Raw genomic sequence first — 27144 nt, 5'->3', positions numbered from 1 at the left:
ACTTTTATTGTTATTATTTGCAGAACACACTGCATCTTGACCCCTTTACTGCTCCCTTTCCTGTGTCCTTTCATGAAGCCAAGAGGTGGACTTAGATCCCGCCTGTGCCAGTGGCCAACGGCACTGTTGAGTCTCCCTCATTCTCGTCCTCTCATCTCCAGCCCTGCTCCCGCTGCTCACTTACAGCTAGTGGGTGATGGTGCTCCATAAAAACAACCAGAAGAGACCTGCCTTTCGATCCCCCCGCAGGTCTGCAGGCCTCCCGCACAAGAGCCTCCATGCTGCCTCTCTCCTGGAATGATGCGTCACTCACAGATGGACCCTTTTATTTGAGCCCTGGACTCCCCCATACCAAGGTCCTTTGCTCCTGGAATTCCCCTACAGCCCCTTCTGCCACATCTCTACTGGCTCATCTCACCAGATTATGTCCTAGCCTTAAAAATCCCTCCATTTGGGCTGGGGTTGGGGCTCAGCAGTAGAGCGCTCATCTAGCACGTGTGAGGCCCTGGGTTCAATCCTCAGCACCACCTAGAGATAAATATAAATAAAAGTATTGTGTCCAACTACTTCTAAAAAATAAATGTTAAAAAAAAAAATCCCTCCATTTGGGCTGGGAGTGTGGCTTGGTGATGAAGTGCAGGCCTAGCATGCACAAGGCCCTAGGTTTGATCCCTAGCACTATAAAAAACACACAAGCTGGGCACAGTGGTGCATGCCTGAAATCCTAGTGACCTGGGAGGCTGAGGCAAGAGGATCGCAAGTTCAAGGCCAACCCCTGTCTCAAAATAAAAAATTAAAAGGAATTGGAGTATAGCTCAGTGGTAGAGTACCCCTGGGTTCAAACCCAGTACTGGAAAACAAAAACAACTCCATTCAACAGCAGTTGACCTGAATCAACTAGAATGGCATGCACCCTCTTCTTACCTGAACACTCACTGCAGCAATTGACCTAGCGCATCTCCCTTTAAATGTTTTCTTGGCTCCCCTCAGTGTGCCCACCCTCCTGGTTTCCTCCTAAATGCCCTGTCATGACTCCTCAGCCCCATGGCTGCCTCCCCTGTACCACCACGCCTCAGCTGTAGATATAGCCTGCCCTGTGCCTCGGTCCCTTTCTCCTCTTTCCTGAGGCCTCATCTAACCTGTGGCTTTATTGGTTTATTTATTGTGGTGCTGGGGATTGAACCCAGGGGCACTTTACCACTGAACCACATCCCCAGCCCTTTTTATTTTTCATTTTGAGATACAGCCATGATACATTGCTGAGGCTGGCCTTGACCTTGTGGTCCTCTGCCTCAGCCTCCCTAGTAGCTGGGATTACAGACAGGTGCCAGTGCACTCACCTGTACATGAGATGTTTAGACTTGCTCATCCTACCTACTGGCTGCCTGGTAACTCTGACCTACCTATCCCCATTCCCACCCTCACCTATCCCTGGTAACCAGTTTAATATTCTCTCTCTCTCTCTCTCTCTCTCTCTCTCTCTCTCTCTCTCTCTCTCTCTCTTTATAGATAGATAGATAGATAGATAGATAGGTAGATAGATAGATACATAGATAGATAGATAGATATAGGTATAGATATGATTCCACAGATAATCGAAGCTATATGATGACTACCATGACTCAGCTTTAGGGGCCTGGTTTGACAGCCAGGGCTTGCCCTGACCCCCAGGGCAGGATCAGCGGCAACCTCAGCAGGCTCCCCCAGCCCCCTGCTCAGCTGGTGCACTCACCACATGCACTTCGCTAAGATTCTTTAGGGGTCCAGGCCCTGCCTGCCCCAGTGCTCAGCCAAGATGTGGGGAATTGAACTCAGGTGCGTGGACCCTTCCTGCTTTGTGACTCAGTATCTGAGGGCTTACGCCAAGGCCTCTCACCACTGGATGAGGTTTCCTGCTTTCAGACACAAGTTCAGGCCCAGCTTGCAGGGGCTCATTACCAACCTGAGCTCCTAGCAAGGGCTTTGCCATCTGGGTTGTAGCAGAGTTGGTCATGCAGGGCTCACATCTGGGGATATGGGGATAAAAGTACCTACTAAACACGATTGTCCCAAGGACCACTCAGTGAAGGTTCCCTGCACCTGGCAGAGTAGGAGGCACGTGCCGCCAGGTGCTAAAGAAGCTTTTACCCCCAAGCTACCCACTCCCAGCCCACCTGTTAGGTACCTGCTTGCCTCTTTTGCATCATGAGAGCTAGTATCACCCTTTTCCCCATCTGCCAGGCCTGTCTGGAGCCCAGGGAAAAGCGTGTTCCCTTGTTGGATTTGCTGAGCCTGATACTTGGGTCCTCCCTGACTCCCCACTTGTTTTTTAAGTTCTGACCTTTGTCCTTCTGGCCTTCTCTCATTTGAGTACCTCCAGACCTCCAGCAGAGCTCCAGTCATCCTTTCCAGAAGCAATGAGCCAAGTGTGTGTGTGTGGGGGGGGCAGAAAGCCAGGAGGGGGTGGTGTCTGTGGCCCTGGGACCAGGAGTGGGCTACTGTCCTCAGGATGCAGGGGCGTGAGAGCCGCAGAAGGGCTTCCTGAGGCAGGGAGGCTTCTTGGATGTGGGTGCTCTGGGGATGTCACAGCCACTTTGATAGAGATGGCTGGGTTAGGAGGGGGTGCCTCCTCAGCTTCCTCCTCTCCCACAGCAAGGGGAAAAGATCAGACCATGTGACCTCCAAGAAGGTCCTGAGCCTACAAGGGCATCCCTGCCTGAGTCAGCCATTGGTGTGTCACTGAAAAAGGGCTTTAAGGCTGCCCCGAGGGCTGCAATTCCAGCTCCTCCATAGAGCACCTTCCAGCTCAGATAAAGCTGAGCTTTTCTACCTGCTGTGTTCTCATCTGAGAGTTGTCAAGAGAATCAAAGGAGATATTTGACTAGCTTTCCATTGGACCTGGAAACATCTGAGCTGCTATTAACCTCATGGTGGACTTCCTCATGGATGAGCATATAGAAACCAAAAGCAAAGCAGAAACTAGAATGATAAGAATTCTTTCCTACTTTTTTTAATGTCTCAAAGAGGCCTTTCTTTATGCCTATCCCAAATCAAAATTATCTATTTTTATTTCCCTAGGTATCACCTAGCTTCTCAAAGAACTTGCCCTCTCATTTGGAGGTGACTATATGTTGATTCACTGATTGTCCGATTACCTCTCCTAAGGTTTTCAGTGCTGAGAACAGTGCCTGACCCATCGTGGCCACTAAACTAGCAAATAAAGAGTGGGCCGAGTGTGTTGGGCATGAGCAACTTTGCATACACTGAATACTCAGGACACCTGAGAGGCAATAATACTGAAAGGCAACACCTCCAAGGGGCTTACTCCAGGCCGGGCCTGAATGAGGGGCTCTACAAATGTCAGTTCCTTCCTGTCAGGCAGTGAGAACACATCTGCATTTACTGTGAAACTACTGAAACTTATGCTTCCAGGACCCTCATGTGATCAGAAGGGCAGTGTGTTCTCATGGTTTTGTCAAATTTGCAAAAATAAGACATGCTGAGATTCTTTACCTTAGAAAGGGCTTCACACAATGCAAGAGCTTCAGGCCCTGCATAACCTGGGCCTGAGTATGATTATTCTTCCCACTTCACAGATGAGAAAGCTGAGCCTCAAAGATCAAGTAACCTGCCCAAGGACATTCAGAGCAAGGATTTGAATGCAGGCCTACCTGTCTGCAAAACCCTTTCCACTCTGCACAGGGCTCCTAAATCTAGGGAAAGGAGCCCAGGACTCCTGTTAGTATGTGGTTGCTCTCAGGCAGCTGTGCAGCTGTATGGAATTCTGAACACAGGAAGGGAGAGAGAATCTGTGATCCGAAGGGTCCCAAGTTCAGAGCCCAGCATCCCAAGCACCAGCTATTTGACATGGGAATCCTGCTAAATCTGACCATCTCCTCCCCCACCCTGCCCCAGCCTGGGTGACCCAAATCTATTGTTTGTCTTTCCAGCTTCTGAAAGCAAATTGCAATGGACCAGCCCAGCTCACCCTAAATAAACCTGCTCTCTGTCCCCTTCCCCTTCCTGGGCCCCTCCTTCGGGCTGCATGGCCCAGTCTGGTGTCTAATGCCAGGCTGGGGCAAACAAGAGCTGGCTCACTCTCTTGCCTCAAGGGAGGCCCTCCCCTGGCCCGTCTGCAAAGGGCCAGTTTCGGCCGCCCAGGCATTCAGTTACCTTCATTAGAATGGGCCCCAGCAAGCTGGCCGCCTCTGACCGCCACTGAGGGCAGGGCTGATTCTATCACAGCAGGGGTGGAAGAAAAGCAAGAGTGTAAAAGAGCTGCCTTTGCCTGGCTGCTGAGATGGAGAGAGGGCGGGAGGGTGCGATGTGCCCTTGCCCTTCATAGGCTTCAACAGCCTGGCTCAGTGCAGAGCAATCTGAGGTGAGACGGCTACATGGTCCATTCTGAGGGTAAAGCTCAGTGCAGACAGACCCACGATGGTGGCCCTAGACCAAACCACGCAGAAGAGAGAATGAAATCAGAGGGAAACATTAGGGGTGGGGAAGGAGAAACCCAAGGAGCAGCAGTTTTTGAGAATACCAGAGAGCTAGAGGCAGAGTGGATGCCTGGCCTGAGATCTCTTTTCTTCCCTGGGCAAGCAAGTGGGCTCATTGACACTAAGCACCAGGAAGGCTGATGTTTGAAGATGTCCTTTATAGCTGGGATGCAGCTCAGTGTCAGAGGCCTGATAAGTATATGTGAGGCCCTGGGGTTTGATCCCCAGTGCTGTGAGGAAAAAAAACTACATTCTTTAAATCCAAAGTGCAGAGATTCCAAATGTGAATTCTTCCAGAAAATGGAAATAAGTTTTGAGTGTAAATGGACATTAGCATAATAAATGTTGAGCTTTCAGGACTGAGGGTGGCAGCATCCCTTTCTGGGCCACAGGAAGCTGAGCTGCATGGCTCTTGGCCATCTGGTTTCTGTAGATTCTGACTGTCTGGTTGATGGGATTACAGAATTTATCCTAACCCCAGAGTGTGGCGAGAGTGTGAGGGAATGGAGCAGCGGGGAGGGTCTTTTACACCCAGCTGTAATCCGACAGCAGAGCAGCAGCTGGCTGTAGGTGGGGGACAGCTGTGGACACTCAGGCAGGGGTGGTGTGGGAGGAGGGTGGAAGCTCCAGCCAACTTTGCCACTCCGTAACTTGGGGAAAGCCTCTCTCCCTTTATTTATTGGGTGGGGGGCAAGAGTGGGAATTGAACTCAGGGGCACTCTACCACTGAGCTACATCCCCACATCCTTAGCCCTTTTTATTTTTATTTTGAGAAAGGATCTTGTTAAGTTGCCCAGTCTGGCCCTGAACTCATGATCCTCCTGCCTCAACCTTCTGAGGAGCTGGGATTACAGGTAGGCACCACCATGCCCATGAGAAAGTCTCTTAACCTCTCTCAGCATAACTTTCTCAGCTGTAAAATGGGCATAAGAAACCTAACTTTAGCTGGATGTGGTGGCACACTGTCATCTCAGCAACTGGGGAGGCTGAGTCAGGAGGATCACAAGTTCAAAGCCAGCCTCAGCAACTTAGTGAGACCCTGTCTCAAAATTAAAAATGAAAAGGGCTGGGGGGCTGCGGCTGTAGTCAGTGGCAGAGCATTTGCTTAGCATGTATGAGGCACTAGGTTTGATCCTCAGCACCACATAAAAAAAATAAATAAATAAAGGCACGCTGTCCATCTACAACTATATAAATTTTTTTTTAAAAAGGGGGGACTGGGGATGTGGCTCAGTGATAAAGTGCCCCTCGGTTCAATCCCAAGTTGGGGGGAAAAAAGCTAACTTTATATAGCACTGTCCATGTGCTAGACACTAACCTAAATGATGACACTACCTCTAATCCTAATAACACTTTGCAAAGGAGGCATCACCACCCTCATCTTGCAGGTGAGAAAACAACAGCACTGATGGGTGAAGAAATGTATCCAGGTCATACAACTAGAAGTGGTAGACACAGAATTTGGTCCCCAGACTCCTGAGTCCAGGGTCCGTGGGCTGCATAGAGATGAGACATCCTCTCTGCCCCCTTCACCTGAGACCTGCTACTGTCAGGTGCGCCAGGTAAGTGATGGTATAAAGCAGACTAGTCAGGGGCTGGCTGAGTGGTGAATTCAGATGCAGGACTGGAGAGGAGAGGCCCAGAGTACAGGCCTGGGCTTTGGGACCAAAGGGAAGAGTCCACAGCAGTTCTAGAACTTTGGTCAGGTGAGCTTGCTAAGGATGCAGATTCCTAGGTGTATCCCAGATCCTAAGCTGGTCCATGGGGCCCAGGAACCACCTTAGCATGGACACACCAGCTGAGGGACAAGGATGGTAGGCACCACTCTCAATTCCTTCCTGGTGAGAGCAGTCAGAGGACCAGGGCTAAGACTTGGACCTGAAGGAAAGAGCCAGGTTCTGGTACAGCCCTAAGGCAGGCTTGGGGAATCCTGGGCCTCTGTAACCTGTCTCCCTATATCTGAGATGGAGGGGTTAAAATAAAGAGTCCCGTCCACTGCCTCCATCCTCAGGTCCTGGCTGAGACCTCCTCACTCCCTGTCTGCTCCCTGTAACCAGGCAGCAGTGCTGATCTCTCTCTTTGATTATGGGCTCCCAGAGGGAGGAATAAAAATAAAATAGCCATGACAGGAACAGCTGCTCTGTCAGGAGTGGGCCCACAGGGTGGGAGGGGTGCCACCAACTATGGCTGGCATGGCCAACTTCTGCTGCTGTCTCAGCCTAAGAAGGCTGGGAATACCCCACACCAAGACGCAGTTCTCCTCCCAGCCAGACTGAAGCACACACGTGGATTACCATGGAGCCCGTGGGTGGGTCTGGCAGGAGAGGAATGCATGGGAGAAAAGAAAGGTATGTGTTGGCCACAGCTTTCTCTACCCAACAGGGCCAGGGAGGGAGGTTCAGGGTCTCTTGCTCCTTGGGGCCTGAGGTGCTCTTGCGAGCCGAGAACCTTGGACCTCCTGCTTCTGATGCTGAACTAGTGTCCTCTATATGCCAGGCAGTTTGGGGCTGTCACCTTCTTATTCCTTTGCAAACCAACCTAGCAGGGAACTGTCATGTCCAGTTTATAGACAGGGGAACTGAGGCTCAGAGAGGCTAATGAGGCAGTGGGAAGGAGCACAACTGCCTCCCGGGGGGCGATCATTATGTAAAAGGACTGTGCCCTGGTTTTGCCTGTGCTGCCACCCCTCCGCTGGATGGCTTGAACTTTACAGGCTTTAGGGACGTTTGTCAGAGTCCTGAGCTAGCAGCCAGCCCAGTAAGCATAGAGGCCACATCATGATAAGAACCCAACCAAGGCTGGGTTGGCGATCCAGAAGAACTTTCCAGGAGATGGTGTGGGGCGGCCACTCCACAATCCCAGCGTGGGCGCTGATGGTAGAAGCCAAGTCCAGGTTCCAGCCATGGAACCTTGGGACAATCCCTTTTCCTCACAGTGCCTCACTGGAGCTTTCCCGGGACTCCTAACGCTTCCCTGCCAATTTCCAAACGGATGCTTCTGGCCCTCCTAATGTTCACCCATCCATGCAGCTGGCCACGCATTAAAGCCACCTGGGGAGTCTTTCAAACACCCAAGGACTAGGTCAAACTACAGACCAATTAAGTCAGGACCTGGGTCACAGAATTTTTTAAGGCTCCTCATGTGATTCCAGCACGTGGTCAAGGTCCAGACCCAGGACGTGACATACAAACAAATGTGCCTGGCCCTAACTTTAATGAGCATGTGAATGAATCACCTGGGATATTTTAAAATGCAGATTCTGATTCTGTGGGAGTGTGTTTAGCTTCTCATTCTGCTTTTTGAATCCACTCCCAGGCCGTCCATGGCTGACACATGCATGGGGATGTGAGCCACATGAGGAATGGCAAGGACCTTGAAGGTCCCTAACACGATGAGCTGAAAGGGGAGAAATGGTTCCCCGGACAAGCCTGTGTGCAAATGCACATAATCTCCTTGTCCGCCTGACAGTGCCAAGGGGTTTGGCCCAACAGAGCTCTGAGAAGTCCTGCACTGTGGAAACCCACGGAGTTCTGTCTGGCCATAGAAGTACCAGCAGGCCCCGTGCACAGCCAAGTGCTAGCAAGAGCCCATGCCACGCTGTGGCTCTTAGCTATGCAATTTGGGGATTGGCCAAGGGTCATTGGGTGGATGGAGGTGTGGACGGTGGATGATGTCTGAGCCAAAGGCCAGGCCTGGTCTTGTGGGGGGAGGGCTTTGCTACCTGGCCAGTGTAGCAGGGGTCTGTCTGCTTCATGCTTTGGACTTAAGCCTTGCTGTTCTGCCCCTGCACTGATGTTAAAACTGATGGTTTTTCCTTTTCTCTTCTCACTCTCCTCCTCCCTAACCTTGGGGGGGAGGGGAAGAAAGATCGCCCTTCCTCCCAAACTAGACCAAGTTATCTATCCTTAAGTAAACACACACCACAGGAATGAAGTAATTCAGACTTCAGAGATGGCGCCAGAAGATCTAAGAAACAGCTATCTCTCAGGGCCACAAGTGAATTACGACCCCTGACACAGCACACCTGGAGTGTAGCCTTTGTATCATTTCTTTAAAAGCCCTCTGTTCCCCCGATGGTCAGAATCACAGCCTCTGGGACAAGAGGCTCCCATGTTTCGCCTTGGCTAGCAAAGCAATAAAACTCCTTTTCCTTTTTCTCAAAACCAAGTCTTTGTTATTGAATTGGCAATGGGGACAGGGACCAAGCTTTCAGTAAGACTGGACACCTCTAGGGCAAGTGTCCTTCAGGTATTTATCAGACAGTAGGACGGGAAAAGGGAGCCTGTGAAGCCAGGCGGCAACAACAGGAGGCACGAGGCTGTGTTAGCAGGGGTGCAAGGGCTCAGGGGGTGGGGGGGGTTACGAGCAGAGGGCTGCAGTGGGGGGCCTCGGTGCAGGGCCCAGCCAGGGTCTGCAGCACAGCGCCGTTCTTTACTAGTCCCATGGGAGGACTCTGTGAAGTCACAAAAATACACACCCGACTTTGTATCTGTGGAAAAACCATCCTAGGGACCTGATACTGCCAGTCATGGAAGGAGAGAGAAAATAAAGAGGTCCAAGAAATGAAAGGTCCTTTGCCAGAAAATAGAAGCACAGTAGTAACATTTATAGCCACCAGCATTTTTGGCACTCTGTCTTGCTGTCAGGCTCCAACGCACCCTGACTGATGCCAAGGATTTTGAGTGCATCTCCTGGAATCCTGACAGTGAGATGAGGAACACTCCAGGGTGACCATCGCAGAGAGGGAAACTGAGGCTTGGAGAGAAGCCAAGACATATTCAGCGTCTCAGTGGGAAGGGGGGTGAGCTGTGGTCCACACCCAGGTCTTTCTGACTCAAAAGTCCCTGCTTTCAACTGGGAAGCTCCAGCAGATACATGTCAAATGTTCACCATGGCCCAATCCTGACTTAAGCATTTTAAATGTACTTTTTATTATTATTATTATTATTATTATTATTATTATTATTATTATTATTATTATTATTATTTGCAATAGAAAGATCAGTAAGCCAGGACATCAAACATGGGTATCCATGTACTTACTTCTTCACCAGACCCAAAGACTAATTTTTCAGTGGACCCCTAAACTTGAACTTGAAGTGACACATCCCTATCCCACCAGTCACATCTTAGAAGTTGGTCTTTCCTAGCTCAAGAGGGCCTGTGGCCAGGGAGGCAGCAGGGCTGACCATCCTGTCCAGGCTGCCTCTGTGAAAGGACACCAGCCAGAGAGTGACCAGAAAGCAGGAGAGAGCACTGTGGCTATCACCAATTTCCAGCACACTTCATGTCCTTCTGTCCTGAGCCCTGCCCTGCCCCTGGCTTTACACAAGCCCTGGGAATCCAAGAAGTGCAGAATGCTTACCATGCCCCAGTACCTAGAAGAGCAAAAGGGCCTCTGGGACACTGTCCTACTGTTATTTAGGCGTGTCCAGGCTGCAGGGTAGGGGCTGCTTCCAGTCAGCAGAGAGGACTGGAAAAGCCTCGCAGGATGGCAGTTGAGCAATCCCAAAACAATCAGTACTACAGGAACAGAGCAGGAGAGGATTCTTAGAGGGGGAATAGCACAGGCAAAAGCCCGGAAATAGCAGGGCTGCAGAGTTTTGGGAAATGCTGAGTAAATTAATCAGGCATGAGAGGGGCAGCTACAGAAAGGTTCTAGTCAAAATGACATGTATTCATCTGTTCCACAAATACCACCTGGACTTAGTGTGTGCCAGACACTGAGGTATAACACCAGAGACTGTCGCCGGCCTCCTAAAGCTCAGAATCTAAGGATAAAAAATACTATAATCTGATGGGCTTTTAAAAATTTTTATTTATTTATTTATTTTTATTGTACTAGGGATTGAACCCAGAGGCACTTTACCACTCAGTCATATCCCTAGACTTTTTATTTTTAATTTTGAGACAGGATCCCACTAAGTTGCATAAGGCCTTGCTAAGTTGCTGAGGCTGGCCTTGAACTTGCAATCTTCCTGCCTCAGCCTCCCAGGCTGCTGGGATCTGATGGATATTAGGCCTCAGAGAGGTTAAGTGATTGTTCGTCACCAGACAGACCATCCATTTCAGAGGCAGGACTCCTGGAGCCCTGGCACAGGTAAGGGTACTTGTATAATGACTCTGAGGGAAGAAAGGACATGAAGGAGGACAGGACCAGGGAGGTGACACAGAAAAATGCAAGTGAAACCAGAGGGGGCAGATTAGAGACAGGAAACAGGCCGAGAGGCTGTTGTAACAGTTGACCCTGAGTGAAGGCTGGGATCAGGCCTGCCATGGTCAGCTGTACAAAAGTTGTGCACTGCACAGTCCCCAGAGGGGACTAATCCTAACACATTACAATAAGATCAGTGCCCCATGGAACTGTGTAGCACAGGGGCTCCAGCTAACAGATAGGGGGATTAGACACTTGACTGGGTGTTGAGCCGCACGGCTTCCAGTCTCTGGTTAATAACTGTCATCAGAAGACCACATTTTGTTTCCTCCCAGGGAGGAAGTGGCAACTGCACCCCAAACCCAAGTGCATTTCACACCACACCCTGGGCTACCCACAGGGCTAGTCTGTTTTGCATTTCTGTGACTGGTGCACAAAGGGCAGCCTCAGAGACACTCCCCAGCATGAGCACACAAGTGGTGGACAGACAGACAGACAGACACACACACACACACACACACAATCATTAATCCAGAACAAAACAAAACTCCTGGGTACTGATCAGGGCAGACCATGGGGAGACCTGTTGCCCCACGGGGCAGACTGGGACCTGGACCTACGATGGCACCTCCACAATCCAGCCCTTTATCTGGAATTCACCAGGAGGCTTAAGTGTCTCTTTGCTACAGGGCAGACCAGCCTAGCTACCACCTCACCTCCAGAGAATCAACAAATACTCATCCCTGTAAAAGACAAGCCCACCCACTCAGTTAAAAATTAATTAAATCAAAAGGACAATCCCAACCGGCCAGGCGGCCCATGCCTGTAATCCCAGTAGCTGGGGGAGGCTGAGGCAGGAGGATTACGAGTTCAGAGCCAGCCTCAGCAATTTATCGAGGTACTAAGCAACTCAGTGAAACCCTGTCTCTAAATAAAATACAAAATAGGGCTGGGGATGTGGCTCAGAGGTTGAGTGCCTCTAATCCCTGGCACCTCCCAACACCAAAAAACAAAAGACGATCCCTTCTCCAAGGACCCTAGAGACACTGGCAGATCTGGTGGTCCCAGCTCTCTCTCTCTCTCTGTGACACCTCACCCCCTGCAAAAGAGCCCCCTTCTCCCAACCTGGGAGTAATCCTTTCCTAGTCAAGTCTCTTCTTACTAAATCAAAACTCACTGTGATTCCCCCTGACATCTGTGAAATTATTTATAATAAACGACATATTTATAGTTGGATTAATGAGATAAAAATAAACCCTACAGAAAAGGGAGGTAAATAATTAAATTGATAGGTTCTGTTGATTCACCAGCTTATTAGTTAGAAGTTCTCTACCAAGACCAAGAGGGAAAACAAGTTAAACTATAATTCTTATTTGATGGGAGAAGGATTTAATTTCTTTTTTTTTTTTTTAAATATTTATTTTTTAGTTATCGGCGGACACAACATCTTTGTTTGTATGTGGTGCTGAGGATCGAACCCGGGCCGCACGCATTCCAGGCGAGCGCGCTACCGCTTGAGCCACATCCCCAGCCCAGGATTTAATTTCAACAAGCAGGACTTCTTTTCTGGTGCAAAAAATCCTAAAAAGAATGTATTGGATCAAAGAATACAAATCGTATAAGGTCTCCTGAGCGGTTTTAAGACATCTTCTTTTTAGGGTTGCTTTAGAAGAAGCCAAGGGAATAGAAACAAAATGTACAACACAAAAGAGGTTTTTGCAAGGTGGTGAGATTAAACAGTGCTTCTGACATGGAATCCCTTATCAGGATGGAGACTGGAAAATCTAAAGGAAGAGGGGATGTCTCCTTGGGGGAGAGCCACTGACTCTCAGCCAAATCCCGCCGGTAAATTCAGGACTGTGCTCATCAGGGAGGGGAAGTGCAGCCTACTCCCACCAATATCCCTGAAGCTGTCAAAGCCTAGTTCACTGTGACAATCAAAGGTCCTCACATGTCTCCCACCTGCTGCCCACCTCAGGGCTCCCTTCAGTCTAGTGCCTGGTGGGGACCCATGATTCCAGCGACTGGGGAGGATTGCAAGTTCAAGGCCAGTCTCTGCAACTTAGTGAGACCCTGTTTTAAATTTAAAAAAATAAATAAAATAGAAAATGAGCCTGGTGTGGTGGCACACACCTATAAATCCCAGTGACTTGGGAGGCTGACACAGGAGGATGGCAAATTCAAGAACAGCCTGAAAAACTTATTAGAGACCCTGTTTCAAAACAAAAGATAAAAAGGCCAGGGATGTTGCTCAGTGGTAAAGTGCCCCTGAGTTGGATCCCAGTACTGAAAAAAAAACAAAAAACATAGGGAGTGCTGGTAATATAGCTCAGTGGTGGAGCCCAGTTGGGTTCAATCTATAGCACCACCCCCACCACAAGAACTTCCCTCCAGGAGAAGGTGTCTGGGCAGGAAGCTCAGAAGCTCATAAGGAACAGACAGATGTGAGTGGTGGAATGAAGTTAAGGGGATAATCCTATAAAATGGGCCTGCTATGCTGCCCCTGACCTATGCTTTCTTTTCTAAAAAGCAATTACCCTGCAGCCCAGCTGGCTTAAGTTAACAGGGTATATTACATTCCTCAGAAAACCACCTGTTATCTGCGGGAGAAATGCAGGCCTGAAATGCTTGATAAGAAGAACACAAGTTACCCTGAAGGGGGGTGGGGGCCTTTTGTGACCCTTACTCCTACCAGATCCCAGAACTCAGGGAGATAAGGACACTTTCCTCTAACCATAAAGTTGGTAAGAACAGGTTCCAATTAGAACCTGTTAGCTTGTGGCAAGGTGACCTAGAGTTGTCCTGGCAGTGGGGACTTGAAAGCCTGATGTCATCCTGTTGTCAGCCAAAAGTCAAGAGGTAGGCCTGGGCAGGACTCTCTGGAAACTTCCCTGGGGCCCCCAACAGAACTGGAGGGCAGGAGGGGTGTGCTGTCTCCTCTCTGAGGGGACCCACTCTCTTCCTTGAGAGTGTCCCCTTTCCCCTTTCCCTAACCTTTCTGATGAACTCCTGCCTGTTACTCTGAGCGACAAATCTGAAATCCTGGAGTGATGGCAAGTATTGGGGTTTGAAGGAGGGGTCTGCGTGGCTGCCTCAGTTTTGTCACAGACCGGTGCCTTGTAACAAGCCCACAAGCCACAGCCCAAGCAAGAAGACCCAGGCTGGGCCTGGATAAGGCAGTTATCCTGAAATCGGTTCCTGGTTGTCAACTTACACCATCAGAGAAGGGAGGATGCTTAGCTTCCCACACCCTTGGTCAACGGGGCCCTAGTTTAAGTGGATAGTGTGGGGTGCCCGTATGTGCAAAGGAGGGACCTAGAGAAAGACGGAGGCAGGGACTTGAGGAGAATCAGGATATGCCGTCCCAAACAGGCCACTTTGGCATAAGGACTGTATCTTTTGAGCTAAAGGCAATCAAGAAACAGCAGGCACCAAGAGAAGCTCTCTGCCCTCCCCCACATGCCTGAAAGTGGGGCATAAATTTGCCTTTTATAAAGGAGACATAAATTTTCATTTGTAGGGGTGCCTCCCTCCCCTGCATCAGGAAGAAGAGAATGAATAGAGCGGATGTGAATCTACATAACAAATCTAAACAACCGTATCTACCTATACTCCTAGTTACCTCCCCACAATATGCTACTGCCCCTAGGAGTCCGAACCCCCTTTTCCTCTGTCTACTCACTTCTTCACATTTTATCCCTCCGCAGTTAAAATGGTACCTAAGCCTCCCGGGCTACCCGTCTCTTTGGATTTTCACTTTTCTGTGAAGCTCCCTGCATGTAACATTTAACATTTTTTTCCTGCTAATCTGTCTTTTGTCAGTCTAATTTGCAGATCTCAGGTATGAAACCTAAGGGGAGAGGAAGCTGTTAGTCCCCCCATTCTACAGGCTTGTTCAATCTGGGACCAGATGCTAGGGGACCAGTCCTCCTCCTGCCCAGTCACCGGTGGTGCCTTTCAAAAAGAAGTGGGGAGTACTGACCATTGTCCTGAGGCTCACAGAGCCCAGGAGGGTTTTCTTTCTTTTCAAGAATCAAACTTTGGGGCTGGGGGTGTAGTTCCATGGTAGAGTGCGTGGGGATGTCAGTTCTAGCACAGGAGGAAAAAAAATCAATTATGCTGCATCTTATCCTCAGTCATTTTCATGTTCCTGGTCAGGAACAAGAATGATCTGGATGAGAACAGCTTTGTCATTCCCCAATAAAATGTCTGAGCATTTCCCCCCAGGCTTAGTGGGTGCAGGTTTTTCTGTGTTAAGCCACTCCAGCCCTAGAAGTATCTGACAAAGGGGCCGACACATTTTGGGGAATGCCCAGGGGCTGGATTTCCTAGTTCAGCTGAAGCAGCAGGTTGTGGAGTGGGAGGGGCTGCAGGTGTGAAAAGAGCCCAGGGATACAGGCCTTGCTAGCAGAAGCCGGTCAGCACCTGAGGCAAATGATACTCACTGGAAAATTACCTGTCTTACAATCTGTACGTCATGAATTGAGAGATTCCACATACTGGGCATCCTGCTGGGTGCTTTCTATGCATTCCCATTTTTCATAATAACCCTGTAGGAAGATACTAGCTGTAGCCCCCATAGAGTGAGGCTCAGAGAGGTTAAGTACCTTGTTCAGGGTGACCCTGTCTGGTACTAGTCAAACTGGTACTAGGATGCAAACCCATGATCCTAAGAACCCCAAACCCACTCTCTCCCCAAGTTTATTTGCTAGCGATTGAACCTAGGGGTACTTTACCACTGAGCTACATTCCTAGCCCTTTTTATTTTTTTACTCTGAGACACTATCTCACCGAGTTGCTGAGGGGCTCCCCACGTTGCTCAGGTTAGCCTTGAACCTGCAATCCTCTTGCTTTAGCCTCCTTAGTTGCTGGGATTGCAGACATGCTCCACCTTGATGGCTTCTCCCCAAGTTTAAATTAACTCTTTGGAGCTGGGTGTGTTGGTGGTATACAACTGCAGTCCCAGCCACTCAGGAGACTGAAGCAGGAGGATTGCTTGAACCCAGGAATTCAAGACCAGCTTGGGCAACATATAAGACAAAACAAAACAATGAAGTAACCCTTTGCCTCCAAGCCAGACTAGTAGGCCTATACCTGCCTAAAACCAAAGCTTGCCCCTGGGATTGGATAGTTATACCTCCCAATTCCTAGCCAGATCAGCTGTCCAGCCTGAACTGGGGCAGTGACTGGCCTGGCTTCTGGCAGGTGCCACAGTCACCCCCTCCCCCTGCTCCCACCCCCAGGAGTTTGCCTAAACAAGAGGCACAGGGAGGAAACAGTAGTGCTAGAAGCAAGTAGCTGAGCACAATTTCTGGCAGGGAATCTGTCTTGTCTGTCACAGCAGCAGAATGTGGAGACAGAAACCTAGCAGGCCCCACCACATGCTGAAGTGACAGCCACTGCTAGAAACAGCACTTGGTGGTTGATGGAGGGAGGGGGAGAGAGGAGGCAATGGAGGGACCCCTCCAGCTCTTTCTTCATCTTCCCATGGCATTCAACCAGAAGGATGAGAGAGGGTCTGCAAGTCATGAAAGCACCTCTAGTGTGGCCCTGGACCACCATCACTGGGAGCTGGCTAGACATGCAGAATCTCAGACTGACCCAGACCTACTGAACCAGAATCCAAATTTTGTTGAGAGCCCAAGGGATTTGTATAAATCCAGGTGGAGAGTCTCAGAGCATCCAGTTCCTCCTTTCAGCTCCTTTCTAACCCCCCTTCTGGAAGAGCTGAGGCAGTGTGAGTTTTGCAGCCTTTGAGCTAGTCCCCCAACGGCTCTGGGATTCCTAGGTGGGAGCCTGTTCTTCCCCAGCACAGGGTTGACCTTCCACATCTGAGACTCATCCATCCACTCATGCAACAAATATGCACCAACAATTTCTCTGTGCCAAGCACAGCACTGCGCGCTGGGGGCACGGCAGCCCATTACACAGGCAAAGTCCTGAATCCACCTAGCTTATGGCCTAGTGGGGAGACAGGACACAGACAGACCACGAAGACCTGTGAGGCAGTTGTGCATATTCTGACAAATGTGAGCTGAGTGCCATGCACCTGCAGAGAGTTCCTTGAGATGGGTGGTCAGGGTAGGTTTTCCTGAGGAGGTGGCATTAGTGCAAGGACAGCTGTGCAAAGGTTGAGGGACAAAGGTCCCAGGTAAAGGGATCAGCAAGGCAAAGGCCTTGATCCCGAAACTAGTGTGGGAAGTTTGAGAAACAAACTGTGTGTGGCCAGAATGGTGAGAACCATGGGAAGATGGGAGGGGACAAGGTCAATGTCGTGCAGAAGTGAAACCTGGCAGGATACAGCTGGAAGTTAGGGGTTAGGGTTTATTCTAAGTAAGATGATGAGTAATCGGAGGGTCTTAAGCAAGAAAAATCCAGGCCCTAACTTAAAACTTTAGAAGAACACTCTGGCTACTGCATGAATAATGGATCCCACAAAGGCATGAGACAGAGGGCAGGCTGTTGGAGGGGGCTGTGTCAGGCTCTGACAGGGGTGTAGCCTCAGGGGTTGGAAAAAATGGACAATGATCAGGACAAATTTGTGGGCAAAACCAACAGACCTTGTAGATGGGTTGGATGTGGAAGGAAGGAGAAATTAAGGATGACTGACCTTTGTTCTGAGAAGCTGGGAATGTGGGGTTGGAGGTAGCCCCACTTACTGAGATGAGGAGGCTGGGAGAAGCATTCTTGGGGCTGAAGGGGAGGGAAATCAAAGGGTTTGGTGCTGGGTCGGGCCCTCCCTCAGGCATGGGGTGTGGAAAGGCACCATCCGTGGCCTGAAGCACTTAGCCCCCTTTCCCATGTCATCTCAGGTACGGCCTCAAAGACCCAGAGAAGGCTTATTACCCACCCTGTCCTATGGTTTTCTCCAGAAAAAGACACCTGCTCCAATGTCTTCCTCAAGCCTCGAGAGGATGAAGATGTAGCCACACTGTGAAGCAAGGTCCCCTTCTCTGCATGCTGTGCTGAGCACTTTCCACCACACCAGGGGCCAGGGTTTGCCACATCCACACTAATATCCTCACAGCCCACGACGTGTTCCTGCAGCTAGCAAGCACCGAGGCCTGCTGCGCCTTCCTAGTTCTAAGAGGTGCACACGCTGCCACTCACAGACAAGCCCTCCTGCCCCATGGGGCTCCCTAACTTCTCCACACCCCAGTTACTGCTGTTCTGCAGAGGGAGGGTCCTCCCAGGAGGAAGAGGAGACGTGGTGGGTCTCCAGAGGGTGGGGAGCTTCTACCATGTCCACTCCCTCACCTCACCACCTTTTGGACCTAGATCTCTGTTTCCCCCCAAAATAGAATGAACACAAGCTGGAAAAGGCATTTGGGACCAGGTTTTAGCTGGGAAAACAGGCCTGGTGGGTGGGCACAAATCATGAGCCCTTTAAATGCACTTTGGAGCTGGGCATGGTGGCACACACTTGTAATACCTGTGACTGACGGGGCTGAGGCTGGAGGGTCGAAGTTCAACACCAGCCTGAGCAGCTTAGTTAGGCCCTAAGCAATTTAGTAAGATTGCTCAAGATATAAAAAATAATAAAATATCTCAAGATATAAAAAATAATAAAAAGGGATGGGGATATGGCTCAGTGGCTAAGCACCTCTGGGTTCAATCCTTGGTACCAAAAAAAAAAACAAAAAAAAAAGTGCTTTGGGGCTGAAAAACAGTAGAAGTCCTCAGTTGAACCATTCCTCCCTACTCATTTTATTTTGCTTTTATTGATCGATTGATTGACAGATGCTGGGGATTGAATCTAGGGTCTTGCTCATACTAAGCATGCACTCTATCACTGAGCTATACCTCCAACCCTTATTTGGAATTTAAACTTAAATTTCACTACTCCAAAGGACTAAAAATTCAATAAAGGCAAATCCAAGTTAAGGGACATTCTTTTGCCTCATCTGCAAAAATGTCAATGTCATTTGAAATGGAAAAAATAAATAAATAAAAGTGACTAGATTGAAGGACATGGGATTCTTGGCTTAGAGTTGAGATAAAAAAATAAAAGCTATAGAAATATCGTTGGGAAAATGTGAATCTGAAGTTTATGTTAGATAATATGTTACGTCCATCTTAAATTTCTTATAAGTGGTAAGCGTACTGTGGTTGTGTAGAAGAACGTCCTTGTGTTTAGGGAGAGTAAAGTATTTAAGATGAAAGGTCACAATGTCTGCAACTACCTTCCAAATGGTCTAGCAAAGACCAAAACGAACACCATTGAGCATATGCACGCAGACACAGGCATGCCAGCACAGAGTGCAAATGTAGTGACCTGCTAAGAATTGGTGAATCTAATGAAGAGTATGTGGGTATTCATTGTTCTACTCTTACAATTTTTCTAAAAGTTGAAATTTTTGCAGAATAAAAAGCTGGAGAAAATGTTCACCTTTTCTCCCTTGTTTGTAGTAGTGAGGAGGGCACCAGGACCTTGTGCATGCTAGGCAAGTGCTCCACCTCTGAGCTACATCCTCAACCCCAAAGGTCCCCTTCCAGGCCTTCTTACACCTTCTGCAGCAGGGGCCTGAGCCCTCAGACGGTTTCCCAACTGGGTGGCAGTATGATATCGCCAGCAAGATTTCTGTTTAGGTCCTGAAATGTGAAGTGCCACCACCCCTCCCCACCTGCTGGCCCAGTGTCCCTGTGGGTTCGGCGGGGCCTCTCTCTGGAAAAGCAAAGCCATGGCTCCCTAGACATCAAGAATGCTCCCGGCTGTAGCTGAGCACCCAAGCAGCTGTGTTCTAAGTGGGAACTCTGATGCCTTGGACTAGGCCCTGCAATCCCAAGCCCCACTTCCCAGAGGACAGTCAGTATTTGTTGCGCACACAGGTTGTCCCAGGCACTGGCCATCTTCAGGGAGTGAGACTCTTCATCCCACCCAGCCTCTCCTTCTAGTCTTATGAAAAGAAGTGCTGACCTGAACTGGCTAAAGTCCAGAACCTGTATGGTCTTGGCTTCACAGCATCACCTCGGTGGCTTGAAAATGTTGAGGTCTGGTTCTCACCCCCAGGGGTTCCATTCTGAGGGTGAATCTGGGCATGGAGAATCCCACAAACCCCCAGGTAGCTCCAATAGCAGCAAAATTTGAGAACTTGGGGTTTAGATGGTTATTTTCAAACTTGGATCTGCATTAGAATTACTGAGGGAGCTTTTAACAAAGGCTGGACTCCTCCCTACCCTCATTAAATTAGAATCTCTGGGCCATGGAACTCAGGCATTGGTATTTCTGGAAAGCTCCTTACCTGATTCCATGTGCTGCCAGGGATGAAGAATCACTAGTTAGATCATGTTGTTTCTGAGAATTAACATCTGTCCTTGTGCAACTGCTAATGTGTCTGTATTTTGCCACAGTTGCCTGCATCAGAAATTGACTGAACTCATGAACAAGGAAACTAGCAGGTCGGGATAGCCAGTTCAAAGGAGAACCGGAGAGATCAAAGTATGCGTGGTCAGAAAAAGACCAAGGCTGGAATAAGATTGCAAAGTTAGATATGAAATTGGTTAATATCCTAGAGGGTAATAAAACCTAAACTTTCCTCTTTGCTTAGCTTTGAAAAGACAGGATGTAGCTGGGTGCAGTGGCACACACCCATACTCCCAGCCACTTGGGAGGCTGAGGCAGGAGGATCACAAGTTCCAGGCCAGCCTGGGGAACTTAGCAAGGCTCTGTCTCAAAATTTTAGAAGTGGGACTGAGTTATAGCTCAGTGGTAGAGCACTTGCCTCACACGTGTGAGGACTGGGGTCCATTCTCAGCACCACATGTAAATAAATAAAGGTATTAAAAATTTTAGAAGTGCTGAGAATGCAGCTCAGTGGTAGATCACCCCTGGGTTCAATCCTTTGTACCTTCCCTCCAAAAGGACGGGATGAAGCAGCCTCTCTCTAAAGCTTCATCAGGCTCTATCTTGGTGAGTCTAAGTTCTAAAGATATCTGTGCACTGGAGCATCAGGGTGCAGTCGGGCAGGAGGTGGTCCACAGGGCTGTTTTGGGAAACGGGTGCTCTGGCCAGTTCAGCCAGGATTCCTAGGGTGGAGAGGGTTAAGATCAGACATTTCAGGGAAGATCGGGGGAGGGAACAAACGAAAGGGACTTCAACATCTGTGTTGCTTCTGCCCAGTCACCCATGGCTTAATCAAAGTTGAGTTACCCCCGAAAGATACAAATTGAGGATCATTTTGTTCTTATGGAAGCTCTGAATCTTAGGGCAAGGCAATTATTTGTTTATTTTTCTTTGTGGAGGGGACTGTGTGGTAGAGAGGATCCGGAAAGGTCCTCCTGAGCCATGTGACGACCCCCTGCCACCACGCCAGAGCAAGCAGAGTGTGGCCACCCACACCTCCACAGCACAGCTGAGTCACAGCGCTGTTTGTCAGGAAAGGTATTTTTAGAACTTAAAAGCTCCGTTGTCATAAGTGGTTTTAGAAATGGCTGCTTCAGGGCAGAGGCAATGAGGAGTGGTGATCTTAGACCTTTAGGCTGTCAGGTCCCTCCAGTCAGCTCTAGGAAGACGCACAGGGGAGAGTTTGGCAAGACTGGAGCTTGGCAAGGCCCCTTCTGAATAGGAGCAGAAGGCATCTGGAGCTCAGGCTAGGTCCGGGTTCCCAGAACACCCCACTTGTTTCGCCATTAGGGGGCGGCTTCAGCACAACCTTGCAGAGAGCTGCTCACCTAGTGTCAGATCGCCCAGTGGGTAGGGAAGAAGGAGAGGAAAATGTCAAACTGGATCCCCCCTCACTCCAGACCTGGAAATGAGGTCATCTTAAAGCTTTTTAATATGAAAGTCAAATGCATAAAATGAAAATAAAACAGAACGGTTTCAGTATCTTTTCTAAACATTACTTCAAAAGCTGACACCATCATGGAAAAGACTGAGGAACTAGCTGTAAAAAATTTAAAATGCTACTGTCACAAACAAAGCTAAAAATAAATGACAAGGTGCAAACAATTGTAACATGTCAAAAAGTTAACATTTCTAGTTCTTAAAAATTAGTAAAAATGAACACACCCATAGAAACCAGGATGAAGAATTTGGACAGGCAAATCGTGAAGGAAGGACTTTTAATGACCAAAACGTGTACATTAAGGCCAGGCACAGTGGTGCACAACTGTAACCTCAGTGACTCAGAAGGATCGGGCAGGAGGATTGCAAGTTTGAGGCCCTATGCAACTCAGCCAGACCCTGTCTCAAAATAAAAAATAAAAAGGGTTGGGATGTAGCTCAGTGGTTAAGAGCCCCTGAATTCAATCCCTAGTACCAAAAAAAAAAAAAAAAAAAAAAAAAGTCCTACATATAGCAGCAATAAAAATTCTAAAATGTAGTCACCCTAAGAAGAAATGTGTAGAAACTATTTGAGAAAAATCATAAAACTTTACTGAAGGACATTTAAAAAGGCCAGAGTAAATGAAGATATATACCATGTTTCTAGATAATATTGCAGAGAAACGAATTTCCTCCAGCTGATATACACATTCAATTTCAAACACAATCTCTAGTAGGAGTTTTAATATAATTCAACAACAACAACAAAAATTTAACAAAAAATAATGAGGAAGGCTTTCTCTATCAGATATCAAACTATATACCAAGAGTAACTGAAGCCAGGCGTGGTGGTGCAAACCTGTCAATACCGCTACTCACATCCCAGCTACCTAGGAGGCTGAGGTAGGAGAATCAAAAGATTCAGGCCAGCCTGGGACACTTAGACCCTGTCTCAATATGAAATAAAAAGGGCTAGGTATGAAGCTCAGTGGTACAATCACCTGTACAGCAAAAACAAACAAAAACCACATGGAAACTGTGATTTAGGCTTAGAAACAGGTAGTAAAACAGATCAATACAACAGACCAGAGTCTAGAAAGAGACACATGTTGATAAGGGCAGCGATGATATGACAAAGATGAAATTTCAAATGAATGGATAAAGGACTATTTAACAGTAGGGATTTGAATAGCTGGCGACATTTGGAAAATAAGAGTGCCAGATCACTACCCCCATCAAAAACAAAAATAAGCTCCGGGTGGGTCAAAAAGCAAGGCTTTTTCCCTAAAAGTATTAAAAAATATACACGGGGGAATATGCTGATAGCCTTGAGGTACAGACAGCACAAAATAATGCCAAAAATGTAAGCAGCATAAAAGGATGGCTTAAAATTCTGTACAGTAAAAGACACCAAAATCAAGATTAAAATACAAGTAAATGCATAAAGATTATGAGTCCGGATATATAGAGATTTCTAATAAATCAATAAGGAAAAGACTAAGAACCCAATTGCACGTGGGCAGAGAATATGGTCAGGTAACTCATAAAAACAGAAATCCAGAGGATCAGAGAAGGTAAGAAAAGATGGTCTACCTCACTAGTAAGTAGGGCAGCACAGAGGAGAACAATAACGAGTTTTGCTCAGTCCGTGAGCAGGGGAAAGAAGGGAAGCAAGTGGAGGAGAGACCAGCATGTCGCTGTCTAGCCTTGGCAAGGTGAAGAAGTGGGTGCTCGTGTGTCGTAGTTTTTGGTACAGTTGGTACAATATAACTGGTAGTCTTTGGGGAGAAAAATTTGGCTCTATTTATTAAAAATAAAAATGATCTATTAGAAATCTATTTAAGGGCTGGGGATGTGGCTCAAGCGGTAGCGCGCTCGCCTGGCATGCGTGTGACCCGGGTTCGATCCTCAGCACCACATACAAACAAAGATGTTGTGCCCGCCGATAACTAAAAAAATAAATAAATATAAAAAAAAAAAAAAAAAAAAAAAAGAAATCTATTTAAAAATAAAATCTGCACACCCTTTGACACAGTGATTCCATTTCTAGATGACTAATCCTAGAAGTGTATGGAGAAATGCTCACTGTGGGTGCTATTCTGGCTGTAAAGGGCAGGAGGCTGGCAGGGCCTCTGCCACCACGAGGAAGCTGGCGTCCCTGTGTAGGGGCTCTGTGAACATGGAGCCATTCTGGAGGGTGAGTTTCAAGGCAGAGACAGAGGCCCTTGGCCCCAAGGAGGCTCCTGCAGGCTGGGCAGAGGGAGCTGGTGGTGAGGAGGGTGCCTAAGGAAGTCTTAAAAGATGAGCAGAAGGTGGCCTACCACGGGGACGTGGGGTGGGAGGAGGGCCAGGAGAAAGGTAAAACGTGGGCAAGGGCTCCCAACAAGAAACAACGTGCCTCTTCTGAAAGTGAGGAGAGGTTTGGTGTCACCAGTTTTGAGATGTGGTGATGAGAGGCGAGGCTGGCGGAGTGGGGAGCTGGTGATGGAATCCTCCCTGCTGAGGAGGGTCACAGCGGGGGCGACATAGTCAAAGCAGCTCCTTATGAGGCACCTGTGTGGCAGAGAGGGGGGCTGGGATGGGGAGCATGCCCCGCAGGCAGTGGCTGACAGCGGGGCTGAGGGGCGCTTGGGGAATGGAGAGCTGGAGGCTGGTTGCGTGTGGGGGCACCAATGATGACTTTCTGGTTTGGGGACTGGATGGATGGTGATGCCACATTCTGACGTGGCAGCTACACAGGAGAGTGAGTAGGCTGATGCTCTTTTTGCTTAGTGGGGTTCCTTGTTAATCAGCCCACGTGGGTGAGTGACCAAGAGCCCAGGATCTTATAGTACTGTGGGGCAGGCTTCACCTACCAAGGCTGGCCCTGACCCTGGGTGATTGTTTCCCTGGCTTTGACGTCTGTGGGCGAGCTTTCCACACCTCCTGGAGACCCTCCCTAAGGGAACCCTACTTCATTTGGACTAGGGATTGCAAAAAAGGAGGCCTGGTGGTGCCCGTCCATCATCCCAGTGACTCTGGAGGTTGAGGTAGGAGGATTGCCATCTCAAGGTCAGCCTGAACAAATTCATGAGACCCTGTCTCAAAATAAAAAATAAAAAGAGCTGGGGATGTTGCTCTGTGGTAAAGGGCCCCTGGGCTCAATCCCCAGTACAAAAAAAAAAAAAAAAAAGGGTACTCCTGCCCTTTTCCCTTAGTTANAAAAAAAAAAAAAAAAAAAAGGGAGGTAGCCTCTGAGCAGGCTGGTTTCAGGAGGGACTCTTAGGGTGTGTGCTGACCCCTCAGCCTGGGGACACACACCATCCTGGATACCACAAGTCCTTCCAAACACCCCAGCATCTCCTCTGACCATTCTTACATTTCCTAGACTGGGAAACTCACTCAACAGCCCACTCCATGAAGTTACTCTGCCAGAGCGCGCAGGCTGTGGGGACACTGATGGGCAGCATCCTGTAAGGTCAGGAGCTGGTGCTGCCCAGGCTCCAGCTACCTGGAATGGACTTGCGCTGGTCCATAGGTCTGAACAGTAGGCCAAAGACCCCTGCATGGTGTCCAGTCGGGGGGTGTCACAGGACCTGGGAGAATTGGGAAGTGGGCAGTGAGCTCTCAGGGACTGGGACATTGGCTGGGCCAACTCTAAAGCATTTTGCTGTTTTAACATGACCCATATCAAGTGCTGATATCTGAAGTCTCACTTATACCCTGAGGGGAGAAGGGGAGGGGTCTTCCTCTCTCTCCACAAAAGGCACACAGGGAGGCGGGGGCTCTGCTGTGCTGTCCCATTTCTCAGGGTTCTCATCCAGCATCTCCCCAAATCACTCCTCAGATTTGAATCCCCTGGAGACACAGGAAACCCATAGATGAACTAGGATCTCACTGGCTTCCAGTCTCAGCCTGACCTCTAGGGGATGGCTGGGACACCACAGGGATCAGGACCTATCCCTGGCAGGCCCCCACCAACATCCCCCACCTCCCCAAGAGTCTGAGCCAGGAAAGGGAGTCACTCTGCCTGGCCGGCTGGCTTCCCACCTCCCAGCACTCAGGAGCCCACCAGAAGGAACAGAGCCCAAGTCACCCCAGCCGCACTGCTGAGCAGAACAGACGGGACAGCCACTGTGTCTACCCATCCACTGCCACTGGGACGGAGCCACTTAGAGGAGTTGGAGGAGCCACCTGTTAGGGCCAGACCTATGTGGAGGAGGGAAAGGAGTTGGCCAGGGGGAGGCTTAAAACCAGAAGACACACCCTACCAAGGCAGCCCCCCGGGAAAACGAAGGGAAGTATTAGGGTTGTGAAGTGACTGACAGGGTCCTTCTCCTTCCCCAACCTCCAGAGTTTGAATGAAACACAACACTGCTTTACAGAGAGGAGCGCCCAAAGCCTTCCTAAATTGCTGAAGCTGGCTTTGAACTCAAGGTCCTCCTGCCTCAGCCTCCTGAGCTGTTGGGATCACAGGTGGATGTCACCATGCCCAGCACTTTTTAAAATTTTTGAGAAAATTAGGGTCTCACTAAATTGCCCAGGTGGTCTCAAACTCGTGGTCCTCCTGCCTTAGCCTCCTGAATTGCTGGGATTATAGTCATGTGCCACCGTGACTGTCTTCCAAGCCTGTTTCTCATCTTTCCTCCATGCACCATCTTTTCTGGAAATGTGGATGGCATAGCATGGGGCCCAGGAGAGCAGCCGAAGACTGCAGGGCATGCCTCTGCTCCTGGGTATTACTGCGTTAGCCCAAGGCCTCAGCTCCACTCTGCCCACCAGCTCCTAGGCACAGAGCTTTATTTTGATATAATTTTGAAGTAGCAGTATCCAAGGATAAAAGGGAAAATGCAAACTGTAACTTCAGCACCATTTTCTCTCACTAGTCCACAGCACCAGGAGGCAGGAACGGTCACGCACCACCACTGTTTTCTTGCTGAATTGTTACAGCAGACCCAAGGTTGGTGCGGAGGGCCCTGCTTTTACACCTGTGGAAACAGGCTCCAAGGGGTTAAGAGGAACTTGCCCAGGGTTGCAAGGATAGTCTGGTCAGAGTGAGGTGTGGACCTAACTCTGGATGACCCCATGGCTTATCGCCCCCCTCTGAATCCTGTTCAAAATCCCACCAGGTGCCCACCCCAAGAACTCCTGGAGCACACCACTTGCTCACATTCAGGGTCCCCTGTCACGGTCCTGTTGATGGTTAGCCCCAAACACATATTTCCCCGACATGTCCTGGGCCTGCAAAGACAGGCCAGGAGCCCTCCCCGCTGGCCCTGCTTGTACCTGGAGCCAGTTACCCTGACCCATCCCCAGGGGCTCATGTTTTGAGCACCGCACCCTGAGGTCCTGCCCCCTGACTTCTACCCTGGTCCCACACCTGCTGCCTGGCTTTGGTCTCTGCCACCTTTGAACTGTCAGATAAAATCTCTAGGAGGGGTTTGGGTTGTGGCTCAGTGGCAAAGCACTTGCCTTGCACATGTGGATGCTGGGAGCCATTAGCCAAGTAGGTATGACAATTTCCTTGCCAGCGTACCCCATGTTGCTGACATTTGCAGTGACATTGAATGTAGGTGACCTTGCTCAAGGACCAAGGCGGATTAGGGTGTTCCCGGTTTAAGATAATTGGGTTTAGGGCGTTTAAGGTTTAAGATTATTCCTGCTGGGAATAGGGCGTATCCTGCTGCCTGAGTTCCCCTTGAGTTCTCACGGGCCCTGGGTTCGATCCTCAGTACCACACAAAAATAAATAAAAACAAAATAAAGATATTGTAT

The 27144-nt window shown here is 49.1% G+C and overlaps 1 protein-coding gene and 1 long non-coding RNA gene across 3 annotated transcripts in view; one reads left to right on the top strand and one right to left on the bottom strand.

Moving 5' to 3' along the window:
• Positions 1–27144, bottom strand: part of Rab11fip4 (RAB11 family interacting protein 4) — an 81624-nt gene that overhangs the window by 50791 nt on the left and 3689 nt on the right. The window lies entirely within an intron of this gene.
• Positions 1533–27144, top strand: part of LOC125613627 — a 27876-nt gene continuing 2264 nt past the window's right edge. The window contains exons 1-2 of the long non-coding RNA XR_007344188.1: positions 1533–4360; positions 5864–6037. This is a non-coding gene — a long non-coding RNA (uncharacterized LOC125613627). The remainder of the gene's footprint in view (positions 4361–5863; positions 6038–27144) is intronic.

The sequence above is a fragment of the Marmota marmota genome, unplaced genomic scaffold, assembly GCF_001458135.2.
Source record: "Marmota marmota marmota unplaced genomic scaffold, marMar, whole genome shotgun sequence".
Classification (NCBI taxonomy): domain Eukaryota; kingdom Metazoa; phylum Chordata; class Mammalia; order Rodentia; family Sciuridae; genus Marmota; species Marmota marmota.
This window is presented reverse-complemented; position numbering and strand designations above follow the sequence as displayed.